The 17,441-nt window shown below is 45.4% G+C and overlaps 1 long non-coding RNA gene across 1 annotated transcript in view; it reads left to right on the top strand.

The window, feature by feature from the left end:
- The window catches only part of LOC146357955 (uncharacterized), a 58,376-nt gene that overhangs the window by 22,572 nt on the left and 18,363 nt on the right, over window positions 1-17,441 (top strand). The gene's annotated exons all lie outside the window — the stretch shown is intronic.

A 17,441-nucleotide genomic window follows, 5' to 3' on the forward strand; every position in this document is an offset into this window, starting at 1 on the left:
AATTGGTGCTGAGGACTAAGGGCTACAAACAGAGGTGTTTGAGACATAAAAAAGCCAATCCGCTTTGGTGTTGAGTCGACTTAGGATCTCACCAAGTAGGTAACAGAATTACGGTGTTGTGGCTTTTATCTGGCAAAGTGGGTTCCTGTACCCTTAGCAGCCACACAAGAAATTCAACAGGTCCAGCTTTCTCCAGCACAGCAATGTGGTTGTGTTGGGGAAGCTTCATCTGTAGTGACCAATTAACAGTTGACCCAAGGTAAAAGGAAGGCTGCTGCTCACTAATTCTGGTTGTCATGGGAACTAAAGAAGTCAGATTCAGGGTTGCTAACTCATGTAATAAATAATTCTGGTACCTGGTACTCTCAGCCAGGAGAGATCATTGGTTTCTGCTGGGTCTGTGGGCAGAGCCCAAATGCAAAAGCTGTCTGTACACTTGAAGTATATAAGGTATGTTGCATGATCTTATCAGTCTCCTGTTACCAAGCATACCATCTGCAGATGATATCTGGCCCCCACATATCACAACACAATCCAGACTATACCTGTGTCACAAGTAAAGAGGAGGAAATAAGGGCCTACAGAGGAGTTAGCTTTAAAAAAAGTGAGCCAGGCCACATACTCAAGTCACGCATATACAGTATATCCTTAGGGAATGAAGCATAAATGTACCAGTTTTGCAGATGGAGAACAGCACGGCTGAGGACTAGTCCCAAAGACAATGAGCGAATCCGTGGCAGGGCATTTAATAACACAACCAGGGCAGATCTTGCACAGAGCAGAAAACTCAAGGAAGTGATCCAAGCAACAAAGTACAGATGAAGTAACATATTACGCACTATGGGAAAATTAAGCATGCAAGCAACATTGGAGAGAGTATTCCCTCCCTGCTTTAGAAACACAAAGAAATGTAGTCTGGCTCCCTTTTATGCAAATAATGACACAGATAAGAAGCTGAGATGCACACAGACACCTTCTCCCTCACTCTCTCAGGAAACATACCCGACCTGGTGGCTGCAGGTTGCTCCTCCGCTCTGTGTGCAGCATTCCACACACCCACTGCTGTTGCACCTGATTCAATGACTTCCCAGGCAAGTGGGCAAACCCAGTGGTAGCTCAATGGAAGAACAGAAACTTTGCATGCAGAAGGTCCCAAATTCAATCCCTTGCATCTTCAGGTAGAAGAATCAGGTGGTAGCAGATGATGCAAAAGGTCTTTCTGCCCAAGAGCCACTGCCAGCCAGAGTGGACAATGCCAGACTAGATGGACACATAATCTGATCTGGTATCAGGCAGGTTCCTATGTTCTTACACTATCATATGAAACAGGGTCATTGCTAGGCCTGAGTCCATGGGGCCCTGGCCTCAAATCTATTTCCCAGGACCCTGGATCTATTCCACAGAGACCTGAGTGTCCGTTGGTGCCAATGGAAGGTTTGGGGTTTTTTTTACTCAGCTTAATTGCCATGCAGGGGGCAATTTTCAAGGGGGACTGCAGTAGGGGAGGTAACTATCCTCTTCCCACATGCTACCATACACACACATGTGCAATCCTCCCCTGCATGGCAATTAAGCTTAGATTGGTTTGGGGTGACCTGGGTCAAGGTGCAAATTAATTGAATAATTTATTTTATTTGAGATGATTTTGATGAGAAATTAATTGGTGGCTTTGCCTTCTGTGAAATTTAAATAAATCCTAGTAATTATTTCTAAATTTGCATATGTGTAATAACTGCATAATAATTGCATAAATTAGCTCATGCAGATTTTATGTAGATCTGTGTCCTATGGACCGTGCCCCCAAATCTTTTTAATGCCAAGCAATGGCCCTGGTATGAAGGCAAACAGAAAAGTGGGCGTTAGGGTTAATGGCAGGCTCATTTCACGGGGACAGCCTGGCTGGTAACTTCTGAGAGAGTAAGGGGAGAATCCTGCCTTAGGTCAGAGCCACCCTGCTCTGCCTGTGACGAACCTGGCCTTAGCACCACCCAGAGCATGGAAATCATGGTGGGCGGTGTAGGCACAGGGCTCCTTCAGCTTTCACAGCCGACTTACTTGGGAGTCAGAAGAAAGCAGGCTGGCTTGGTAACGTTCACGTATAAGCATGTGCAGTAGCCAGGGCCAGACCCTAGACCAGGGCTTCTCAAACTTTCTACCTTCAGGGCCCCCTCAAGTGAGCTGTAAATGATTGAGGCGCACCAGCCATAAAATGGTTGTGCAAAGCGGAGCCAACCACCAAATGGTGGCAGATGGAGGAGTAGTTTGGTATTATCACCTGGCAATGACTGATATTTTTTTCCCTCTCTTAAAGCACTAGAACCCAGGGTCATCCTATGAAGCTAACTGGTGGGAGATTCAGGACAGATAAAAGGAAGTACTTCTTCACACAGTGCATAAACTATGGAATTTGCTACCACAGGATGTAGTGAGGGCCACCAAATTATATGGCTTTAAAAGGGGATTGGACAAATGCATGGAGGAAAAGGCTATTGATGGCTACTAGTCCTGATGGCTATGTGCTACTTCCAGTACTAGAGCCAGTGAGCCTATGTACACCAGTTGCTGGGGAACATGGGTGTGAGGGTGCTGTGGGCCACTTTGTGGGTGGGTTTCCTGTCAACAGCTGGTTAGCCACTCTGTGAACAGAATGCTGGACTAGATGGACCCTTGGTCTGATCCAGCACAGCTCTTCTTATGTTCTTATGATATAATTTTATACTGATATCTAATCCCTCTTTGGAAACGGTTACATTCTTTACCAGAGTGGTTTCTTGAAGCAGAGAGTTCAGCTTTCCTCACATTTAAGTACAGCCATTGGCTCTGGAGGTATCATGACTCAGCCTCCCCGTTTCAGGCAGAATTTGTTGCTCCACAGGCTCTGTGGAGCACTTTTTATTTTATATTGTTTTCTTATCCCCTGCCCGGCCACATGCCTCCACAAAGTATTCTTACTCCTCTCCAGTCATTTCTTCTTCTTTATCTTTAAACTAGACTTAGGATGCTTCCAGACAGAGAGGTCCTAGTGCTAACACCCAGAAGGCATTGTGCAGCTATTCTGTTTTTCCCCCCCTTAATCGGGTTTCTGCGGTTAGGAAAGACAGAAGAAGTGGTAGGAAAACACAGGAGGGTTACATGTTGAAGACAATGTTGACTGGACCTCCAGTACAATTCTGTGAATGAGGCAGGGCAATAGCATGATACAAGCCTTGTCTGGAAGCACCCTTGGACCAGACAGCCCCTCAAACAGAGGATGCCAGGACTGTAAAGTAGAACACATGGGCACCTTACCTGACAGCCAAAGTGAGGCTCTGCTCAAGTGGAGGGAGAACCCAGCCTTCTGAGTCTGAAGGACAAGCAGCCCACAAAGAAGGCCCAGCACCTACACATAAATTGTTGCTAAGGAGAAGAGCCCCATCACAGTCTAGCACCAGTAAAAGTACAATCAGTCTGAAGGGAAGGGTGCCAATTGAGCGCAGAACCTGAAATAGCAGCAATCAAAGCTCTGAACCAATACATCTGGTCCACAGAGCCCCCTTGGGCTTCAGGAGCCAGGGCTTGGTGTGCAAAGCAGGGGTGGGCAGAAGGTAGCTCTCCAGATGTTTTGGACTTCAACCCCCAGACGTCCCTGCCAGCATGGCCAGTGATCAGGAATGCTGGGAGTTGAAGTCTGAAACATTGGGAGATCTACTTTCTGCTCATCAGTGTAAAGAAACTGGAAAACAGTGGGATTGTAGTCAGTTGTCTAATTTATATTTATTTATATGTACCTTAATTGGTTAGCTAAGTGTAATAATTTTGATTTAATAATATTGATAACATGTACATTATTTGTTCTTTAACAGCTGAATTACTATACCAGTTTTTGCTCACCACATTCTGATTTCTTACCTTCAAAATACAGCATGCAGAGATGTATTCTTTTTTAGGCTGAAACCCACACCACTGGGGTCTGAACACCCAATAGGAGAAGTATTGTAAAGGAAGTACTACAATATAATAGAGCAATACATTATGTAAAACAACAAGATTCCACTAGAGTCAATGGGGCGCATCCCTCCTGGCCAGATGTCAGGATTCTAAAACCATTGAAGTCCATGCTTACTTACATTTTCTTAATATCTGGCACATATTATCCACAAATGAGCCAGGCTGAGGAGTAATAGTGATGTGATTGTTATATAAAACTAGGCCCTGCCTTACAGAAATAACTCCCTTTGTTTCAATAAATAGCCTCCCACTTCCTGTGCATGCTTGGTTTTTTTGTGTGTTTTGGGTTCCTTCTATATTTACTCTCTCATTATCTCTGTCTGTGGTCTCCGTTTGAGGTGAGAAAGTTTTCTGCTCAAAGTGACAGGAAATTTGCAGGCAACACTGTTGGGGCAACTTACCTTCAAGCCCAAACTGTGCAAAACTGGCTTGAGGCTTATACGCACAGCAGTCTCTCTCGTCAGGAGGGTGAAGCTGCAAATGCAAGCACAAAAATCAAAACTGTTATCAGCACGAAGCTACGTGTGGCGTATAGGCCATCGCTGAAGTGATGCACACCAGCTGGGTTAGCTTAATCTTGATAATAATGCAGTAAGCCCTGCCGCTCAGTTCTTGAAAGGTCACCAGGGCATTGCTGCAGGCATCCTTTTCAAGTTATTGTTGCTTGAACACAATCAAAGCTCCTGTCCCTTCAAGGCCTGTCTCAAAGAAGGTAAGCCTCAGACAGTAAAGGATCATGGGACCATCTTGATTGCTGGTGTTTGCTCGAAGATCACATCAAACATACTGGGCTGGTCTTATCTATCTGGCCACATAACGTAGAAGCCTGGGCACAATTCACATGTGTGGTGTCATCTTAGAGGTGCTTCTTTAGTGGTCCCAGAAAGCTAAAGCTGCTGACCCTACAAATGCCATTTTTTAGTTCAAAATGTACCACCCCTAATTGTGCTCCATGTTCATTGCCTGAGGTAAAAAGCCTGAAACTTGCAGCCTGAGGTGGTACAATTTGGAAGCAGTATTACCATTTGATTCTGCTATGAGGAAATTTCAGTCCATTTTTTTACATTGATAAAGTTTATTGTGAACATGTTTTGATCAACTGTTTTGTGGCCTTGCTACACACACAAATACTTTTAGACTAGGTTTTTCCTATTTTTTTCCTCTGACAGCTTTGGTCACTTCCCCCCACCCCCACCTTTTGCCCTAAACTGTCTAACCCTCTTCTTTAAACTACATTTGTTGGATATTGACATCACAGGAAGCACTTTAGTTTGCTTCATTTCTAAACCCTTCTACATAAAAGAAGCTGTTTCGGGACAACTTCTACCGAGGGGGGCCAAGCCTAAGAGACTGACTCAATGTAGATATACCAATTCATACGTAAAAAGGAAAGTTAGCTGTGTTGGTCAAACTCTAAAATCCATACTAGGGTAATATTTTTAGGTAGGCTGACCATATTTCCTTGAGACAAAAACGGGATATTGGGATGACAAAAACGGGACGGGGTTATGTAATATTCCGTATTCATGAAAAAGTAAGACGATAACAAAAGTTTTATTACATGAACATATCGAGCTAACAATTATTCTTCAGTGACAGAACTCATTCAAAAATTTGGGTAGACGTAGAGGGGGACTGTATTTCACCACGATCGTACAATGAATATTTCTCCGATAAAGTAATCTTACGCAGCAAATTTCGGTCTTTCAACACTTTATCATAAAACTTCTCACACTCCATGACACAATTTTGTTTTACAACTAACATAGCCCTCATTGTCTCAACACTTAATCTAGATTTCTCCTTTGACCACATATCGTTCATAACAGAAAATATTCTCTTGACAGGTGCCGTACCTCCTATAACAAAACAACTGCAGCTCCCTTTGTGGTCTTTCAGGCCATAAGAGACCTAAAAAAACAACCTAAACTCACTGCAAAAGAACATGGAAAGGGGCGCAAATGAATAATTTATCGCATATACGCACAAAAAAACACTCAAATATACATATATAAAATACTTATAAAATATCACATGAGCAGTAAACAAAGCTGTATGGCATGCCACACTGAACACTCTAATGCAGGACTGCAGTGGCCAGACGGCAAAAAATCATAAACATACACCAAAAAGAAAAGAAAAAAGGAATGCACACCCCGACTGCTATCACAAGCCAGTATATGCTAATGTCCCACCAGAGAGTTCCGCTGTAATAAAAAAATAGCTAACAAGCCTGTTGAACCGAAATATGAGTCTGAAAAGTCTGAATCACACTGAATGTAGGGCAGAAAGAATATGGGCGGAATGATGGTAGAAATAAAAGACTCCCCCTCCTGGCTCCCACACGCTGAATGGGCCTTAGCAACCGCCTCTTGAATTCCCCGCCACTGCATATAAGCCAGGGGGCGGCATCTGATCGTCCGCTAGCTCAAGAAGCCTGGCGCTGACTGGAGAAAGGAAATGGAACTTCCTCTTTCATCACACTAGTAGTTTTACTGCACGCATTGATTAGCATAGAGCCTTATGATAAACGCGTTCAGTTTTTTACAAAAAATTAAAAATGGGACAAAATTGACATCAAAACGATGGGACGGTCAGGAAATATGAAAAAAACGGTACTGTCCCATTTAAAACGGTATGTATGGTCAGCCTATTTCTAGGCCAACCCAAAGGCAGGCCTGGATTATCCATTAAGCACAATAGGCATAGTGCTTAGGGCCTATGAAACTCCTAAGGGTCTACCAAAAGGTTTGGGGCCTACAAAAAAAATCAGAGATACTTGTCTGTGTACAAACAACAACTAAACTCATCTCCAACATCTAGGAGATGTTCTCTATATTTCAAACAAGTTCTCTATATTTTTTCTAACATACATAGATACATATGCCTGTCTTATATATGCTATATAAGTTATATAGCCTTAGGTTGTTTTACTCTAGGGACTGGTTTGCACATAGTGACAACCCGGAATAATGGGCTCAAGTTACAGGAAGCCAGATTCTGGCTGAACATCAGGGAAAACTTCCTGACGGTTAGAGCAATATGACAACGGAATCAATTACCTAGGTTGGTACTGGGCTCTCCCACACTGGAGGCATTCAAGATGAGGCTGGACAGCCACCTGTCAGGGATGCTTTGACTTGGATTCCTGTATTGAGCAGGGGGTTGGACTTGATGGTCTTATAGGCCCTTCCAACCCAACTATTCTACAATTCCATGACAGCCCAGATTTTTTTTTTAAAACCCAGGGTTGTCATGAACTAGCAAGTGAGCAAGTTCACACTACTCAATTGCTCCTTCTTGGCTCCTCCTGCTAGCAAGAGCAGCTAAACAACATAGGGCCTTAGTCTCAGTTAAATACGTTACATTTGCAATCCTATGTACACTTACCTGGGAGAAAGTCACATTGACTTTGGGACATGGGACTCACTTCCAAGTAGACATGTATACTATTGCCCTGTTAAACTACTGTAACCTAACAGCTATTCTTCTAGAGTTTATTAAAAAAAAAAAACACAAGCAAACCAAATGTGGTTAACATCCAATATTTCATTCATTTATTTATTTCATTACTATACTGCACAACAGCAAAAGCTGTCTGGGTAGTTCACAAAAAATTACAACTCCAACATACAACATAATGAAAATATAGTTTAAAAACTTTAAAATACAAACTTTAAAAACAATTTAAAACAGCTTAAAACAGTTTCAATAAGATACTGGGACCTGATAAACAACTGACATTTAAAAAAACCCATCATATGCATTCAGCTGCCTGGGAACAGAGGACAGTCTTAACCTGGTGCTGAAAAGATTACAATGTTGGCACCAGGCAGGCCTTAGTCGAGAGAACATCCCACTATCGGGGTCACCACCGAGAAGGTGCTCTCCCTTGTTCCCACCCTCTGAGCCTCAGATGATGAGCATAGTATACAGATAGGTTTACACCTGGATAGGCAACAAAATGAATGCAAATTAACTCACAGTGCATATCTCCTTTTGTACAATAAGATTTTCAGTACTCTTCAATTTTTCAGCCTTGTTGATGTGAATTGTTTTGCAAATGACCCCCCTCTAAGTTTTATATAGCCTATTTGGTTGATGGTAAACAGCATATGTTCTTTAATGGGTACTGATGGGCACTTGGGTGTTTCAAGTATCTGGAATATAAATCATACCTATCCTCCAGTGGGACTCAAACCAATTTTGCCTTATCTGAGCTTGCATTGTGCATGTGTGCTGAGTAACAACAATGTGAGTTTGGAGTTGACCTGCAGGGTTGCTAAAAGGCTTTTAGGGGAAAAATTTGACTTTTGGGATTTCAGAATGTGGATGATGCAGTTGTATTTAAATATTGCCTCCTGTGTGCTTGCTTCTGTACCCTGTAATAACTGCTTAACCTTTCCCCATTCCCCGAGTGGTGAGACGTTTGGGGTCACTTTGATGTGGTCAGACTCCTTTGGAGGAGAGAGCCCTTGAGACTTACAGCATCTTTGTATAGCTGGTTTATTTAAAATGCACAAATCAGTTATACAAAGATGCCGTAAATCTTGAGCACTTTCCCCTCTAAAGGTATCTGACTACATAAAATTGACACCGAACGTCTCACCCAGCCAGGGAATGGGGGGAAAGTAAAGTGAAAACACCTATGCTAGAGAAGTGCTGTTTAGATAAACACACAGCTGTCTGGGGATGTCTATAGGAGTGTTCAGATACTGAGTGTGGGTAAAAATTGACCTCATCTGGCTGACTCTATTCTGCAATTCTGTTCATAATGTAGCCATCTGTATGTTATAGGTGACTGGTTTCCTTATTGTAAGTCACCCCAGGAGCTTTCCTGCAGTCTGAGCTCTTGATAATTTAATTATTTCCCGCGACACAAAAAGGAAATTTGTTTGTATGAGCTTTGCATGTTTTACATGCAGAATAGGCAACAAGGTCGTGAGCTGCTGACTGATTCCCCAGATGGGGATGGAGAAACAAAAGTGAGAGTTGGCTGTTTATCTGCCAACAAGGGTGCTCTGTGATATGCAGATGCTTGGAGTTGCCTCTGGCTCCCAGCGCCTGAGCAGATGGGAAATGGCATCTCTGAGGGATTGCAGTGAGGTAAATTACATTTGGACTATCAACTGACAAAGTGAACCTCCTTTTCCCCCCTTCCAGATTCCTCCATCAAAGCAAATTACGCTGCGACCAGAAGGCAGCTTTCCCCATGGCTGATTTAGTACAATGCTAAACTGGAAGTATGCATGTTGTGGAGAGCTACAAAGTACACCACAGGATTCCCTGCTACCCTATAGTCCCTTCTGTACATTGTGCCATCTGCATTGATCCTTCTAGATCCTCTCTGGCATTTGGACCCACAATCATCAGCATACTCCCTGACTGGGTTCGTACAACACACTGACATACACTCAGTGGTTGAATGTGGGTTATTGTTGAACCATGGGGGCTGTTCGGTGAACTGTGGGTTAGCGTGTTGTCTGAACCCAGGTCATTTTCCGCAGGGTGGCTCGTTAACCATGCAGTGTGGCTTATTTTTCTCGAACAAGAGCCCATGGTTTGTTGTTTGGTTGTTCAGGGTGGTTAACAAGCCACATTGCATGGTTAACAAGCCACCCTGTGGAAAATGCCCTGGGTTCAGTCAACACACTAACCCTCAGTTCAAAAAACAACCCACGGTTCAACAAACAGTCCACACTCAACTGCTCAGTGTGGGTTAGCATGCTGTGTAAACAGCCCCAGAGTGTGTTTTGCTGTGAGTGTTAGGTACATTGGCCTGGTTGGCACGTAGCGAGAAGCCACCGTGGGTGAATTTCCCTGTGGGGTTTCTCATTGTGGCAGTGGCTGCCATTTTGAATATTCAGTGCACAGTGGGGGTGCATCACAGCATCTTGTTATGTGTGAACCCGGTGAGGGTGAGTTGTTGGGTGGCTGATACCCAGAACCCATGGGTTGTTTTAGGGTTGCGGGTGGCTTGTCAACCACCCCAACAACCCACCCTTGCTGGGTTTGCATGAAACAAGAAGGTTTAGTGTGCCTCTACTGCACCCTGAATATTCAAAATGGTGGCCACCACTACAACGAAAAGCCCCGCAGGGAAATTCACCCATGGTGACTTCTTATTATGTGCGAACTGGGCCATTGAGTCATCCAACAAGCCTTACAGCTGTGTGGAGATTTGAATATGGCTCTTCCCAGTCTTAGTCCAACCCTCTAACCTGTGCTGTCTGGCCCTACTAGGCTAGATGGAGTAACAGTTTAACTTGAGAGTATGCCAGATGAGGCTTTTATGGCGCCATTGCCCTGCCTGATTCACAGAATTTTACAGGGGTACCCTCTACCCATAACCCTATGTTTTCCCACCATTTCTTCCATTTTTTTTCTTACTGCAGAAAATCTACTAAGGAAGAAAAGCCAGAATAGCTGCAAAATGCCCAATGATAGATAGCACTAGCCCCATCCCCACCCCCCGGTCTGGAAGCACCCCTGGTATAAGCCTGTGTTCATGTGCCAAGCACAAGACTCAATGTACCTAACACCCACAACAAACCACACAGGGACTATGCTGATCACTCAGCTGAATGGGGATTTGATCTCGGCTCTCGACAGTCTTGGTCCAAAACTTAGTCTGACCAGGCATGGTAACAGCTTGGTCTGGAAGCACCTTGGGACGCTGCAACCGCTCCCAGCAGTCACAGAACTCTCCTATCCTGCGCAGGACTACCACATGGGAGAGGATGTTTTACCCTTTCCACCCTGTATCATTTTCCAAATGAAAATTACCCCTCCCTGAAGCTGCTTTTTGCCCTGGAAGCTGGCTACTCTGAGTGCCAATATGCAAAAATGCATAGCAGTATATTTTATTATCATTTTTTTAAAATGTAGCATTATTGGGGAAGTCAGTGGAGTTCTCTTTCTACCTCAGCATGATCCTGACTTCACTGCTTGTGCAACACATCTACTCTCTTTGATCGCAATGTCATGTTCCACTCTCTTCCACCAACCACACCAGCCATTAGGTAGAGTTGCAGGCAAATCCAGAAGAAGAATATACCAGGGACAGGGACAATGGAAAGAATTAAGCTTAAATCAAGAATGCTCCAGGTCCAGACAACTCAGCGAGTTTAATATCACATAGGAATATACTGCTACCTGTCATGCCACTTGGTAATACATGCAGCTAAGCTGAACCCAAGCTTGTTTAATCAGAGTGATGTTTACTTCCTGGAAATTATATCTAGAGTTCCTGGCAGTGTGATTATCTTAGAGAAAAGGTAAACATCTGTTTTTGTATTGGATTCTCAGTTTTTCTTTTTCTCTATACTGCTCATATCTCACTTGGATCTGGATCCATTTTCTAATCTAAAACCTTGCAAAACAACCCTTCCTTTTCTATTATGTGGATGGGGCACCTTTCTCTGCTGCAGTATTATTTGTGCGCTGCTAGAAAAATCTCTTTCTGGCATGGGGTAAGTGAAATTATTTTTTAGCATCCCCTTTCTTCCATCCCATCTGCATTCTCAAATATGACCTTCCTTTTCATTCTTTGGCTGAATCTAAATTTAGCAACAGCTGCAGTGTTCCTTTTAATGAAATCCAGTGAGGTCGCCAGGGCGACGGCTGATTGGAAATCATTTTAATGACAGAGCAACCCAGGAAAAATCGAAATAGGCAGAGACATGGTCCAATCCTGCAGCCCAAATCTTCCAGCGGGAGAGATTGTGGATTAAATCCCACCTCTTTTAGGTTTCCTTTAGATGTTGGCCTTATACTGACTCACGGTAGCTTCAAAATAAGCAGTGGTGATGTCAGGACAAGACTTTGGGGCACAGCAGGGCTGGCCCTACCATTAGGCAGGGTAAAGTGGTTGTCTCAGGCAACAGATGCTGGGAGGTGGCAGCAAGGTCTTGCAGGAGGGAATTGTGTGCCAAGCGACCTGCCCTGTGTCCCCTAAGCTAGTCTGCCACCTTCAGGAGCAGTGGAGGATGCTGCTCCCATGACCAGTGTTGAAGAAACATCCCAATCGGCTTTTGTACATGGAATGGGACAGGGCGCCATCATGTTCTTTGCTTCAGGCAGCAAAATGTCTTGACCCAGCCCTGGGACAGAGGTTCAGGGCCTCACTCAGCAGAACAAACAAGAAGGTTCCCAAATGCATCACTAGTAAGTGAAGTGGTACACATTACCATCTAGAGAGCTCCCTATAAGACCATTAAATTCAAAGTCTAAAATTACCTGATTGCACTAAAATTACCTAATCTCCAGCTAGTGCAAATACACAGCATTCCATCAATGTTAGTGAGCCAGATCCATTCGTGTGGTAAAGAACACTTCCTTATTGGAGGTCTTCAGTTGCCATGATCTCAGGGTCCAACCAGGGCTGGCCTTGGGGGTGGGTGAGCTGGGCAGTTGCCTGGGGCACTGAGCTGAGGGGGGTGCCAAGCTGGGCTGAAGGGGCACCAAGCTGAGCTCAATGGCTGTGCTTTTTAAAATTTACTAAGGTAAAATCTTCCTTTATGACCGGGCAGCAGTAGAGTTAAGATTGGCCAGGCAAGCTTATGAGTGACTAAGGCCAAGTAGCTCCAGTTACAAAGTTTGTTGTAAGGAGAGAAAGAACAGGGAAGGCTTTCAGGAGGGAGTCTGTGGCAGAGACAGAAAGAAATTCAGGCCCGCCAGGGACATTGTTCAAGGAGTGAGTGCCACTGAAGTGTAATTTTCTGTGGCAGTTACCACAGGGAAAGGCTCAACCAGAAGGCCTGTGAAACTGAACCTCAGAAAGCAGAAAGAAGCTCTGCCAGAAGGGGTTTGGGATTTCGAGGAGGTACTCAGGAGAAGCACAACCTGATCTCTATTCCGTTATACCCATGTAAGAAAAATAAAGTACATTTCTCATTCTGCTTGTTCCCAGGGCGAGGAGGAGCTGCTGGCAAGAATTCTCAGATGTAGTTCATGTCTGCAATAATTCTTGCTTATGGCCCCAAGCTCTGTACACATATGCATGGGTCCTTGTAGGGGGCAGCAGCAGGGCCCCCAACGTCACGTCTGCACCAGGCCTCAAACCCTCTGGGTGGCCCAGCAAAGCAGACTGGATTAAAGGGAGTTGCACCATATTCCAACTGGGCCCACCCATGTAGCCGGTCATGCACTAGACTTTGTGTTTGTTTCTGGAAAAGCCAGGAGTGATCTGGAAGTCGGGGGTATATCCACCACCCCCTTGTCATGGTCAGATCACTATCTGGTGATGTTGGACTTCTCGGTTCCACAACCCCTCCGCAGGGGTGGAGGACCCATTAAAATGGTCCGCCCCAGGCGTCTTACGGATCTGAATGGATTCCTGAACGTGCTTGGGGATTCTCTGGAGCACGCTAACGGCCACTCGGTCGAGACCCTGGTGGGTGGGTGGAATGCCGCAATCAGTGGGGCATTAGATTGGGTGGCTCCGAAACACCCTCTCCCCCTGAACAGGGCTCAGACTACACCATGGTTCGGTCCGCAGTTACGAGCTCTGAAACAGGAGGTGAGATGGCTAGAGCGCCGGTAGCGGAAGTCTCGCTCCAAAGGTGATCAGACACGGGCTAGAGCTGTATCTTCAGCCTATCACGTGGCAGTGAAGGCAGCAAAAAATGAATATTATGCTGCCTCTATCGTGTCTGCAGAGTGCTGTCCCAGGCGGCTGTTCCAAGCGGTCCGGAGCCTGGTCGGTCCAGTTGCTCCGGAACCGCTGGAGCATTCTAAGGCCTCCTGTGAGGCCTTGGCAAGGCACTTTGCAGATAAAATTGATCGGATTAAGAGTGTTATTCCGTGCGCTGTGGATACAGTTAGTGAGCAGGAGGGGTCTGTGGCACACCGGTTTTGTAGGATCGGTTCCAGCGTCTTTCTGATGAAATGAACAAGGTGCTTTCATCTGTAAGGCCGACCACCTGCTTACTTGATCCTTGCCCATCTTGGCTCATTATGAGCTGCACAGAGAGGCTGGATGAGGGGATCAAGGCGGTGGTGAACACCTCCCTTGAGGAGGGAGTGATGCCATCAGCCCTCAAGGAGGCAGCGATAAGACCGCTTTTAAAAAAGCCCTCCTTGGTTCCCCAAGTTCTGAACAACTTTCGCCCAGTCTTGAATCTGCCTTTTTTGGGCAAGGTGAATGAGCGGGTGGTGGCGATGCAGTTGAAGGCACACTTGGAAGAAGTCGATTATCTAGATCCATTTCAGTCGGGCTTCAGGCCTGGGCATGGGACAGAAACGGCCTTGGTCGCCTCGGTGGATGATATGAGGAGGGCTCTGGATTCGCTCCTTCCTTGTTCTCCTCGACCTCTCAGCGGCTTTTACCATTGACCACGGTATCCTCCTGGACTGCCTGGAGGGCTTGGGCATTGGAGACACCATATTACAGTGGTTCTGGTCCTTCCTCTCCGGGAGGTACCAGAGGGTAGCACTACGAAAGTAGGTTTTGGACCCGTGGCCACTCACTTGTGGGGTGCCACAGGGTTCCATCCTCTCCCCGATGCTCTTTAACATCTATGTGAAGCCGCTGGGGGCTATCATCAGGAGGTTTGGGGTGCGGTGTCATCAGTATCGGATGACACGCAGCTCTGCCTCTCATTCAAATCTTCACCAAGGTTGGCCATAGAATCCCTGTCCAAATGTCTGGAGACAGTAAGTGGCTGGATGGGGAAGAATAAGATGAAGCTGAACCCTGACAAGATCGAGGTACTTTTGGTGGGAGACAAGAGGAGGTTGGGGGATGTTGACCTGGTGTTGAATGGGGTACGGTTATCCTTGAAAGACCAGGTCCGCAGCTTGGGGGTCATCTTAGACTATCAGCTGTCCATGTAGGCTCAGGTGTCAGCTGTGAGCTGGACAGCGCTGTACCAACTCCATCTGATATGGCGGCTGCACCCCAAGCTTCCCGACCATCTGCTTCCATCGGTAGTACATGCCCTGGTCTCCTCTCGTTTAGACTACTGTAATGCACTTTATGTGGGGTTACCCTTGAAGACGGTTCAGAAACTAGCTGGTACAGAACGCGGCGGCTCGCCTGATTAAAGGCAGCCACCGGCGAGATCACATCACTCCAGTTCTGAAGGAGCTGCACTGGCTACCAGTTGTTTTCCAGGCCAAATTCAAGGTGTTGGTTTTGACCTTTAAACCCCTATATGGCTCCGGCCCAGCCTATCTTAAGGAGCGCCTCCAGCAATATCAGATAGGCCACTCAACAAGATCAGCCTCGGATGGCCTTCTCTCTGTCCCATCAGCCAGGACAGCTAGGCTAGTGAGGACGAAGGAGAGGGCCTTCTCTGTGGTGGCCCCCACTCTGTGGAACTCCCTCCCTAGGGAACTCCGCCATGCCCCATCTATAATGAGCTTCCACCATGCATTAAAAACATGGTTGTTCAGGCAGGCATTTGGGGTGGGCTATAGTAATTTTAGAAATGTGATGTTTTTAATGTTGAATTGTATTGTGTAAACTGTTTTTATTGTTGTACATTGCCCAGAGTGGCTGGGTGACTGGCCAGATGGGCGATTAATAAATTTAATAAATAAGTAAATAAAGGCACTCCTCGCCCAGGGTGCTATTTATCCTAGGGCTGGCCCTAGGCCCAACCCAAAGTGTCTGAGCATCTTCACGGACTTAGGGTGGGTGCAAGGGCTGAGCACCTCTCAAGATTGTATCTGAACATTTTCTCTGTCTTGGTTGGTGAACCCAAAGCCTGCAGTACATACAAACACTTGAACTGACCCTGGATGGGTTCCCTGGCAGTCTATAGAATAGCAAGATCTAGAAAGTCCCACTCAGGATTACTTCACATTCTCTCTTCATTTAGCAGTGGTGGAGTTCAGTCTGTACTCTTTACTGGGTGAGTGAAGGAAAGAGCCCTGGAAACATATTCTGCATTGGGAAGAATAAATATGGCTTTAATAAAAAGACAGCCAAATTATCCATTAGTATGTATAGTCTCCTATAAAATTGGAGGCTATCCCAAAGCCTAAAGGCAGGCTTTGCAACATGACTCTCAGCAGCAAGATGATTTTTTTTTCTCCACAGACTGCTGCTTCCACTCCCAGATCTGTGCAGAAATCACATTGAACCAAACAGCCATGTGGTGCAGCTTGAAATCCAGACCCCTCAGAGACTGTTCCACATGGACAGCCATCCAAAACCAGAGCTCACAAAATTGGACCTACTGCATCAAAAGCATGTAGGAATCTGCCATGCTGAAATGCACTTAGGGCTTTTCTACACAAGGCTGTTAAACTGCTGCATCCATTTTCGGTTTTGTTGCACAATTGAATCCAAGCACTTCTGCTTTTCCATTACATAACCTCTAGGTGGCATTGTGGTATAGTGGAATAGTGCAAATACACAAGTAGGAACAGCATTTTCTTTCTGCCATCAGAAATAATACCCCATTCCCCCCCCCCCCGCAAACAACCCTCACCAAAAGTGCTGTTTACAAACAGAAATTAAACTGGAGGGTCACGTTGTCTAAAGAACCCATAAACAACCTTGAGTAGGGAATGATGAGCGCACAATAACTGCCTCATATAGAAAAACTCTTAGTTGCCAGGTGGAGGCAGACAGAGCTGCGCTAATGTACTGCCTAGAGATCTACTGCCTGCAATCAGCCTAGAGACAGCTACATCATGACTGATGAGTGTTTGTGACACCACTGACCCCATCGAATATCTCTGCATTGCTAAATTGCAGGCTCACTGCTAGTTTTGCACCCTTGGGTGTGTTTTATTGATTCTCTTAGCTCTTCCGGTGGGGGAAGTGGATATGACATACAAACTGTGCAAAGGTCCTGGGGTTTTGGTGGAGGAAACACTGCATAGTCAAAGCTGGTGGTAGTGGTGGGGTTATCAAGTTATACATAGGCTTCTGATCACAGAAGTGTCTTTTCTACAGAAGAGGAAAGGAAGATTATCCCAGATACTGCTGGGATGGAGATTCTTGCTATTGGAGCCATTTGTGTGTATTTATTTAGATGTATGGTCCCACTCTTTATGGAGCTCAAAGCAGGCTATAATATTTTCTTAGGCTGCAATGCTATACACACATACCTGGTTATAAACCTCATTAAATTCACTAGGACTTGCTTTTGAGTAGACATTTATAGAATGGCACTGTTAGTATATTTGTCCTTAAAACAACCGTGTGGGGTAGTCACTATTATTTTGATTGTACAGAAGGGAAATGGATGCCAAAAGATAATGGCTTGCTCAGTCTGAACTACCTACCTGAGGAGAAATGGATAAAAATTGTGCTTTTGAATAGCAGCTGCACATTTGTCACACAAAAGTGATTTTTTTTGCTACTTCCCCCTCTTCAAGTTACCTCCTCAAGCCGAGTCTTTCCCGAATCACCCTGGTCCCTTCTTACCTCCACCTGCCACCGTCACCTGCCTCTCTCCTACTTCATCATCCCTATACCTGTGCTTTTCCTCCACCCC

Source organism: Heloderma suspectum, chromosome 1, assembly GCF_057233095.1.
Source record: "Heloderma suspectum isolate Gila_16-S chromosome 1, 16-S_ref, whole genome shotgun sequence".
NCBI classification, from domain to species: Eukaryota; Metazoa; Chordata; class Lepidosauria; order Squamata; family Helodermatidae; genus Heloderma; species Heloderma suspectum.